General features: G+C 40.6%; 1 protein-coding gene across 30 annotated transcripts in view; it reads right to left on the bottom strand.

Annotated features, from left to right (window-relative positions):
- Nucleotides 1–10,575, bottom strand: part of KIAA1217 — a 498,998-nt gene that overhangs the window by 258,921 nt on the left and 229,502 nt on the right. The gene's annotated exons all lie outside the window — the stretch shown is intronic.

Here is a 10,575-nt window from a genome sequence, read left to right as displayed (position 1 = left end):
GTTTCTGATTATTTCCTGTAATTAAAAACTTGATTTGTCAGCCTAGGTCTTCTCAAATATCAATGTGGTTCTTTTTAACTCACCAAAGTTCTCACTGACCTAACATCCTAATTGAAGACAAGTGAGAAAAGCTTCTGAGAGGTAAAGTACAGGATGCTATTAAACCCAAATCCATAGGCATGGACTGGGGAATTTTGGATTATTTGCTTGAATCAAACATAATTACACATCCCCCCCCCCATTACGATTTAAAGCTGACCAGGTGGTTATTCCAATACTGCTAAGTAGAAGAATCAAGAGAGGGTGGATATTTTCTGTTCATCAATGCTTCCATTCCTGGAGGGGACAGAATGTTTTGCTTGAGAAACTAACCTTAGCGCTCAGAGTCTGGAGTAAAACAAAATTACCCAGAATTAGGATTTTTAACATTCCTTCAGAGAATACAGAACTGTCTGGGGAAGACTTCTGAAGTCTCTAAAGCCAGAATCAGCCAAAGATAAGGAAGACTTAAGGGGTTAATTGTCCTTGAAACTTTCTGCTTTGTTTCCCATCAAATTAAATCTATAACAATACCTCCCTTTGATTCTCTCTTCCTGAATTGTAAACTTCTAAATGTAGGGTCCTTGTCTGGCTCATTTGATGTGTACAAATATGTATTTGTTGAAACTAAATAAATAAACCTTCTAACCTGTATTAATAGAGGAAGTGTAAACCTTATTCTTAAATTAATAAGAAATCTTGTACAATTGAAAGTTGATGATAGCACTTAAGGTGTCTTAAAATATGTAGAGTATTTCGGTTGTGAAAAATAAGTGAAATTATACAGAGAGCTCTTAAAACTCAACAATAAGAAAACAAACAAGCCAACTAAAAAAACAATGGGCAAAAGATCTGAACAGACACCTCACCAAAGAAGATATAAAGATGGCAAATAAGCATAAAAAAGATGTTCCACATCACATGTCATCAAGGAAATGTAAATTAAAACAACAATTAGACACCATTACACACCTACACTGGTGAGGATGTCATTCATTGCTGGTGGAAATGCAAAATGGTACAGCCACTTTGAAAGACAGTTGGTGGTTTCTAACAAAACTAAACATACTTTCACCAAGTGATACAGCAATCGTGCCCATTGGTACTTGCCCTAAAGAACTGAAAGCTTATGTCCACACAAAACGTGCATGTGGATATTTATGGCAGCTTTATGCACAACTGACAAAACTTCGAGGCAACTAAGATGTCCTTCAGTAAGTGAATGGTAAATAAACGGCAGTACATCTAGACAGTGAAATATTATTCAGTACTAGAAAGAAATGAGCTATCAAGCCATGAAAAGACATGGAGGAACCTTAAATGCATACTACTAAGTAAAAGGAGCCAATCTGAAAAGGTTACATACTGTACAGTTACAACTATGTGACATTCTACAAAAAGGCAAAACTATGGAGACAGTAAAAAAATAGAATAAAATAAAAAAATCATTGGTTACCAGGGGTTGGGGGTTGGGTTAACAGTGATTAGCCAGAGCACAGAGAATTTTTAGGACAGTGAAAATATGATACTATAATGGTAGACACATGCCATTACACATTTGTCCAAACCCATAGAACGTACATCAAGATTAAACCATAAGGTAAACTATGGACTTCAGGTGATTACGATGTGTCAGTGTAGGTTCGTCAGTTGTAGCATATGTACCAGTCTGTTGGAGGGCAGGGGCTATATAGGAAATCTCTGTACTTCCCCCTCATTTTGTTATGAACCTAAAACTGCTCTAAAAATATTGTCTTAATAACAAACATATTTTAAAAATACATCAAACAAGGCTCATCTGAGGGGAAGTCTACAAAATATCTGACCAGGACTCCTCTAAATTGTCAAGGTCATTATAAACAAGGAAAATTTGAGGAACTCTTAGCCAAGAGAATCCTAAGAAGACACGACAATTAAATGTACTGTGGGATCCTGGAATAGAAATAGGACATTTGGTAAAAACTACGGAAAACTGAATAAACTATGGACTGCAGATAATAATAATATCTAGCAATACTGGTTCATGAATTGTGACAAATGTACCATTTAAGATGTTAATAATTGAGGAAACTGTGTGTGGGGTAAATGGGAACTTTTAAATGATCTTTGTGATACTAAAATTGTTCTAAAATTAAAAAGTTTATTTTAAATATGTAAGTGAAGTTTTGAAAATCACATTATTTTCTGCCGAATAGTGCCTTGGCAGTCTAGGCTTTTTTTTTTTTTTGCACTTTCACTGCCAAGTCCTAACCACTGGACCTGCCAGGGAATTCCCAGAAGTCTAGTTTTAATAAATAAAAAATATTGATTTGAAATAAGCTATCAACACACCAATCTAAGGAACACTGACCTTCACATGTGTTGAGATCACACTATTTAAGAATAAACAAATTTTTCTCGTGTATCTCATATAACAAAAAAAACTAATGTTTTCTTAAATAGAAAAATATCGTGGGACTTCCCTGGTGATCCAGTGGTTAAGACTTCGCCTTCCAATGCAGGGGGTGCGGGTTCAATCCCTAGTCGGGGAGCTAAGATCCCACATGCCTTGTGGCCAAAAAACCAAAACATAAAACAGAAGCAATATTGTAACAAATTCAATAAAGACTAAAAATGGTCCACATCAAAAAAAAAAATCTTAAAAAAAAAAGAAAAAGAAAAATATCTCTCCTAAGTTGAAGAATTATAATTAAATTAGGTTTTTAATTGAAATAATTTGAAAAAAAAATTTTTTTAATAAATAAATTCAAAAAAAAAAAGGAAATAATTTGTTTACAGATGGGGAAAGGTCATTTTCAATTTATAATCTAGGCAAATTTCAAATTAACCGTGAAGTTCAGCACCCTCCCATTTGACCTGACAGCAGGTTATCACTTTATAATACCCCAACCAGAGTGGTATGTTTGTGACAACTGATGAACATACATTGACACATGGTAATCACCCAAAGTCCACCATTAGTACCCCAGATTATTCCAGAAATTCCAGCAAAGCAAAACTGTTTTACTCCTTTCAATTTTCTATTACATTTTTGCAAATGTTGTTTTGTCCTTAAAACACAGACCTCCTTCCTTTTCAACTCAGTCAAGTCATGGTCTTAGTCCCATTTAGAATTTGTTAGCATGAACTACATGAAACTGCAGATACTCGCCAATTTGTGACATATCTAAGTGTCAATTTCGTGTGGTTCCATGTGAAAGACTTCAACCTTCCTTTCCTAGAGAAGCGTCACCAATAATCTGAGCACAAAGGACAAACACTGACCTCTTCAAACCTATCCTCCATGGCGTTAAAAATGGTCAAGGGCCCACACGTTCATTTATTTTAGTGAGTCATTTCCTCAACAAGATGAGTTCCCTGAGCCCTGTACACAGTGAAATTTCAAATTAGTTTTCAAAAAGTCACACATTAAACCTGGAAAATCAAATGACCGAGACCTTCCTTAGAACATCAGAGCTGCAACCTTCAGATGAAATTGAGCCCTTTCACTACCTCTCACTTTCTTCTGTCCACTAGTAATATTATTTTCACTTTTTTCCCATAATAACATGTTTATCACATAACTCTTCCCCTCTGGTACTGCAAAAAGAAGCAGGAAGCTTTTTTAACTGGAGTCAGTTGGTGAAATTTTTTTCTGTTTTGGATTTATTACATTTAAGTTTTGTAAGTTTTCACACAAATTCCAAATTCTTCACGATAGGCTCTAATTTAATTACTCTTTTTAATTGTAATACAGTAAATATTTTAATAGCTATTCATATTTAATATGCAGAATTCATAAACCTTTGATTTATAATATCTTTCTCATACACTCTTTTGCAAACATCCGTCATTCCTTTTCACAAAGACTTCATTTTCTAGATAAATTTAACATATAATCATTAATCAGTAGCATCTCCCAGTTAAACGGTAGCACCTCCCTTGTGTAATATGGTAGATTTTACAGTGATGTATTAAAGACAATTATGTCTGAGTCAAATGCCATTAATGCTAGAGGACTTTGAAATCAAGGATGCTACTGTGGTATATGATGGACCCTGCAAATCTTTTCTTCTTTGGACACACCTACAAAACACAGACATAAAGGACCAGAAGAAGAAAGCATACGTCCCTACAAAGAAACCTGCTTAAATGGTACTACGTTCAATTTTGTTGAGTTTCCACTTGGCATTTGTGCATCAAAATAAACCATACTTTGTTTTAAAGAAAAAAGAAAGAAAGCATACATCCTTATACCTACTCTGCCCTATCCCGAATCATGCCCATTAATTTGAGTTCAACCCCAGCAGACTCAACTGTCTCACCTCTTTCTACTTCTACTTCAATCTCTTTTTTATTTGAAAACAAAGAGATGAGTGGCCACTTGATGGAGGCAAATTTCTATCTAGCATCATGTTGTAAAGCATGGGGGTGGTAACCCCTAATTCATTCTGCAAGGAATATCAGGCTGTTGGAATTAGTGGACTCAAAAACCGTTGTGCTTTGGTACAATTCTGATTTTCTGGAACATACCTTGTGCCTTGAGCTGGCATCGGTGATTTACAGTAGCCAACCTATGTGTGATGGAGCCAGGAGCAATACTGGCCCTTGTTATGCCAAAGCCATGTTTGAGGGAAGGAAACTGGGAGCTCATTTGCCTACAGTAGTAAGTCCTTAAAGGTTAAGGTGATGCAGTGTAGTTTTCCTATTGATCCTGGGATACTTTGTAAATTACGTGATCAATTAATGCTTTCTGATGGAGAGGGAAACAATTATGACATGCTACACATCCGCCTGGGATTTTCTACAACGGAATGCAATGATTTTCTACAACTGAATACAACTGAAGGGACTCTACTTGCCCTTCACATAGTTAACCTGACATCTTGGTGTAAGTAAGGTAGAAGAGTTATAATTATTTCTAAGGGTGTTACCACAAGGTAATTTTACATTTACTGCTTAAAGACAGCCTCTAAGATGGGGTTTGCCGAACAGGGATCGGAGAGCTGAAATAGGATGAATTTTCAGTTTTAAGAGGATGTGAGCGAAGTTAATTTATATCCCGTATTTTGACAACTTGAGAATATGCTCATGAAATGTTGACAAATTTAAAGGATTCGAGTGTACCAAAAGATGCTACTTTTGTCTAAAAATATCTTTGCATCAATAAAATACTGAAAATTATCAACAAAAATGTGAACAGGGATTACTTCTTGGGGGTAGATTTACGAGGGAGTATTTTTCATATTTTTCCAACATTTTTACCCCGAATAAAATAAAAAATTTAACAAGCATTGATGCCACCCCCTCAAAAAAAACTTAGTGATGACTTTCCTAACAAAACTGAATCTTGGGTTTAGAATCATTCCCTCTGAAACGCGTATTATATTGGGCGAGCGGAATGGGCCCGGACAGAAAGGATGTGGCATGAAAAGGTACAGAGAGTGTGGAGAAGGTCGAAATGCAAAACCTGAGTTCACCTGACAGGCAGTTGCTGGGCAAGACTTTCAAGAATAAAGCTTTCAGAAGAAGCTTTCAGCAAAGTTTATAGTATTTCAATATTTTGCCCAAACAGACATAATTCGGGAACTGCTCCCACCTATAATTTCTTTAGAGACGACCAAGAAGCTGCCTGAAACAACTTAGGATCCCATGGCAGGGAGCCTGAAGTTCCCTCAGGCTCAAGAAAGAGTTTGCATGGCCTCTTAGTCACCAGAACCTCACACATAAATGAGGTGTGTGGCACCACCTCATCTCCAACCTGTTTATTAACCTCTAATTACAGAACCAACACACTCACTGTAAACTAGCTGAGATGTTAAAGCTCTTGACGTTATGGTGCTGTTAAATTGTAACCTGAGGCACAGGAGGGGATTACCGGCGGCCCCTTGTAGTCTGAGTTACCTTACTAAGAAATTAAAGTGTGTGTTGGACATGTATTCATTCTATATTCTTATTTTCCGTAAGATCTAGATCATTACCTCTGTGCCCATTTCCTCTGCAGAAACTACTTTAAGTGCCTCAAATAGGAATGCAATTTAGAGATAATAAGATCAGAGTAAGTTTTTCAAAAACACAACATCGTTTTTCCCAATATGCATTTTGGATGGTATTTGTGAAGCCTTTCCTGACCTGGACCACAGCATGGACTTTTAAAAATGTTAAGCTGGACACCAGTGAAGGCTAAGGAGTCTTCTTTTTTGGGCACACAGAGAACTTATCCTCACTACTAATTATACAGGAAATCTTCGCAAGACTGAAAGTAGAACATAAATGCCAAGCATCTGAAACATTCATTCTGATTCCAGCACCCTTTCTGCAAACCTGGAGAACTTCGGGGATTTCAGTTAAAATATCCTCCGTGTTACTGAAGGGAACACTTATACAATTATAAACAACTGTATTTACCTGAAGAATTGAACTCTTTTTGTTCTATTTTATTTGCAAAGAGGTGAAAGTGAGGCATGGTTAGGAGGACTTGAATCCTACACCCTGAGGGAGAAAATTCATAATCCCCTAAAGAACAACATTTAATTGCAAAGCCCTTCCGCATTTCAACATCAGTTTTGCTATTGCTGGGCCTTGATCTATGTAAATAATTTCCCTTACTTTCTTAGAATATTTTGTCTCTGTTAAGTCCTCCTCACTACTTTGCTAAACTTCTCAAAATCTGCTTTATTAAAATACAGTTTTGTTTTTGCTGTTATCAGCCAACAAAAGATGTAGAAAATTCCCTAAAACCTTTCTGTTTACCCTTATGAGATGATTGTTATAGCTAATCAAATTTGGTAAAATGCAAAGAAGTCTCCGACAGAGCATGCAACTTTTCTGGTTGGGTGCCACTGTATGCAGGGTGGTCCTCTGCCCTCATCTTCTCGCTCTGCCCACTCCCCTTGGCCATCCCATCCACTCCCTTGGCTTCAAATGACCTATGGATATGTGTAATAACATACAGATATATGTCAATGAGCCACAAATCGGTCCCTCTAGCTCACACATCTCTCCTGGGCTTCAACCTGTGTTGTTTAACTGCCTAATGGACATCTCCCCTTGAATGTACTCTATAATCCCAACCACAGCACCCAACACCGAAGTCCTTATCTACCTCAAGCTCTCAGACTGCTCCCTCATCTTGAGAAACACACCATCATCCACCCTGATGTCCGCACTAGAAACTGAAGAGTCGCCCTTCCCCCCTCTTGTTCCCCCACCCTCTCCGCCATTCACCAAGTCCTGTTGATTTCAGCTCCCTCATACACCCTGAACCCATCCGCTTCTCTCCATCCTCCCTGCCACTCAGTCGACCCTGAATCAGGCGCTCCTCCTCTCCCGTACGGCCTTCTGCACCAGCCTGCTGTCTTCCGACAGCCCTGGACTCCCAGCCCATCTCCACCCTGCAGTCGGTGGCCTTTCTAAAAGCAAATCTTCAATGGCTGTCTATCGCCCTCAACGTAAAATCTAGACACGGCCTCCTGGCTCTGTTCATCCTCTCTCTACCCTTTCCAACCCCCCCCCCCAACCCGTTATACCTGTGCTCCTGTGCTTTGACCTTAATTCAGTTCCACTAAAGACGTATGCTCTCTTTCCCGCCAGGTCTCCGCAGATGCTGGTCTGTGGAAGCCCAGCCCTCTCTCTGCTTGGCCAGCTAACTCAGCTCCTCTTCTGCAGCTCAGGGGAGATGCTTCAGCCTCATGGAAAAGTTTCCTAGCCCCACAAGTACGGGGTTAGGAGCCCCTCCTCTGCGCTCTCATGTCACTAACTTCCGTTATCACAGCACTTCTCAGAGGCTATTTTAACCGCCGGTTTGTTGGCTGTCCCCACTGGCCTGTGAACACCAGGTTCCCCTGCCTCTCTTACCCCTTTTGTCTCTCCAGTGCTGAAGAGAACACCCAGACCCGAGTCAGCACGCAAACACTGAGAGAATGAACAAATGAGACCCAGTATAAGGAGGCTGCCACTGACCAACGCCCACTACAGCCTGCAACCTGCCAGATGCTTGGACTCGATTATCTCTTATCCACACAACTCGGCAAGCTCTGTATTATTTTTGGACATTTTACAGATGAAGGTCAGGGGCATTAAACAGCTTTCTCTAGGTCACGCAGCTCGTATGTGCACTGAAAGCCAGGTCTGTGTAGCTTCAAAACGTCCTCAACTCCTTGTGAGCACTGCCTTTCCCGGTAGGCGGAGCACAATGACCAGAGGTCCAGGCATCGGCCTCTCAGAGTAACTCTAATCCATCTTCCACTGGACAGTCCTTCAAAGATGAAGACTTGCCAGAAGCCAGTGGCTGAGTTGACCCTTTGCACCCTCACTGTGGCTGGAACGTGCTTCTCCATGGCACCCGTGGCCCTCTCCCAGGTGGCTCCTCAAGGCCTGCTTCTCCTTGCTGTTTTCACACAGAGCCTAAGAGACGGCGTCGCCACGCTTTAAAGCATCCCACCCATGACGCCCCCCTCGAAGTGCCAAGACCAGGCCTCCGCAGGACAAAAGGCACAAATCACACAGCTGCCACCCACAAGGATCACAAAGCAAAGCCAGCACACACTGCTTTAGCACAGGGGGACGCTGGCCTCCAGGCCTGGCTGCTGGCTGGCAAGCTGGCCCCAGTCTAGTACAGCCTCCTGTCTTCTTCTTCAAAAGCCACCCAGGGCAGCCTCTCCCCCACTTCGCCTCTGAGGCTTCCCTCTAGAAGGACGACCTGCCACAGACCTTCTGGCACCACTGCGTGTGAGAGCCACTCCAGGGTCTGCCTCAGAAACATCTGAATTACTGGAAGGAAATTCAGCAATTCTGAAAAAGCCACGCTCTAGAAGTAACAAATCCAGGCTGAGTAGCTGACACAGCCTGTATCTGAAAAGTTGCCACCTTTTAATCAGGTTAGAGTTAAGACTTGGTTTGAACAAAGTGAGAATCTCCAGTCTACATAACTAGGGATGGGATTGTATAGTCGAAACATTTGACTATAGATTTGAAAGTTTTTGAAAAACTCACACCCAGGTTTCCATAGGATTTAGTAGGTATCCCAGGAATAGGAAAGGAGGCTCTCAAGCCAGGCAGAACGAGATGGAATTGTACATTTCTGAAAAGATCTTCCTTATTCAGAGGACATCAAAGCTGAAATGCCCTTTGTGTTTCTGGGCTCTGCCTAATGACATCAAGAAGATGAAAGATCAGCAAACGGCACTGAACGCCGTTCGCACTATTATTAAAACAATAACACGTAAAATGATCTGAAATGAAACAGCACTGATTCCAATGACCTTGCGGCCCAATTCACTGACGGTCTCACTAAATCAGAGCAAAAGCAACAGTACTCAAGGTGTTGAATTTATGAATTAAATTCTACTTCTCTTCCACATTCTGAGCAGGTCTGGGCAGAAAGAGAAACGGTGGGGACTGGGGCGGCAGGCTGCCTGCCCTGCATCGTGTAGGACAACACTGCCAAGTTCACTGGAGGGTGGAGCCGAAAAGGACAGGTTAGAAAAGAACATCTATCAAAGAAGCCAAGAAAGTAGAAGTGATGGCTGGGACTCCCGCTGCCATAATAGCGAGTAGACTCAACTTTGGAAAATTCTATCAGGAGCCAATTACACTGATGCTAAAGTCAACCAAGCCAGCAGCATCAATTTCACCTGCATTTTTTTTTTCATTGAGGTATAATTGACCAATAAAATTGTAAGATATTTAAAGTGTACTTCATTCACCTGCATCTCAAGCAAAAGCTCAATGGGAAAAAAAAAAAGATACCAGAAACCACTGTATTATTATACAATCAATCCTCATTATTCACAGATTCTATATTTACAAACTCACCTACCTGCTCAAATTTATTTGCAACCCCCAAATAATACTCCCAGCACTTTTGCTGTCATTTGCCAACATTCACAGAGCAGGGAACAGTTTTTGAGTTGCAGGTAGAGCGTGGTCCCAGCTGGAGTCTAGCAAGGCTACACTCTGCTTTCTTGTTCCAGCTCATACTGTAAAAAAGTGTCCTTTTTTGCAGGCTATGTAGGGCCACAATTTCTGCTTTTTTTTTTTGCCTTTTTTTTGGTGTGTGATTTCACTATTTAAAATGGCCCCCGAGGGAATTCCCTGGCGGTCCAGGGGTTGGGACTCGGCGCTTTCACTGCCGAGGGCCCAGGTTCCATCCCTGGTCGGGGAACTAAGACCCACAAGCAGTGCGGCCAAAAAATAAAAAGGCCCCCATGTCTGCTGAAGTGTCTGGCGTCCTGAGCGCAAGAAGGCTATGACGTGCTTTATGGACAAAATTATGTGTCTTAGATAAGCTTCCTTCAGGCATGAACTATAGTGCCAGTGGCCATGGGTTCAATGTTAATGAATCAACAATATATCCTACATAAGGTGTTTTTAGACAGAAACACACACACAAGGCTTTGTGCTGACTAGTTGACAAAAAATGTTGAGACCAGAGGCTCACAGGAACCTAACCTGAATTTCCCGTAGAAAATTCAATATTCATGAATTCAGTTTTTACTAATTCAGTGTCTGTAGCAACTTTATAGAACGTAACTACTGCGAATAACAAGAATGAAC

This window comes from Balaenoptera borealis (genome assembly GCF_965194805.1).
Source record: "Balaenoptera borealis genome assembly, chromosome: 3".
NCBI classification, from domain to species: domain Eukaryota; kingdom Metazoa; phylum Chordata; class Mammalia; order Artiodactyla; family Balaenopteridae; genus Balaenoptera; species Balaenoptera borealis.
This window is presented reverse-complemented; position numbering and strand designations above follow the sequence as displayed.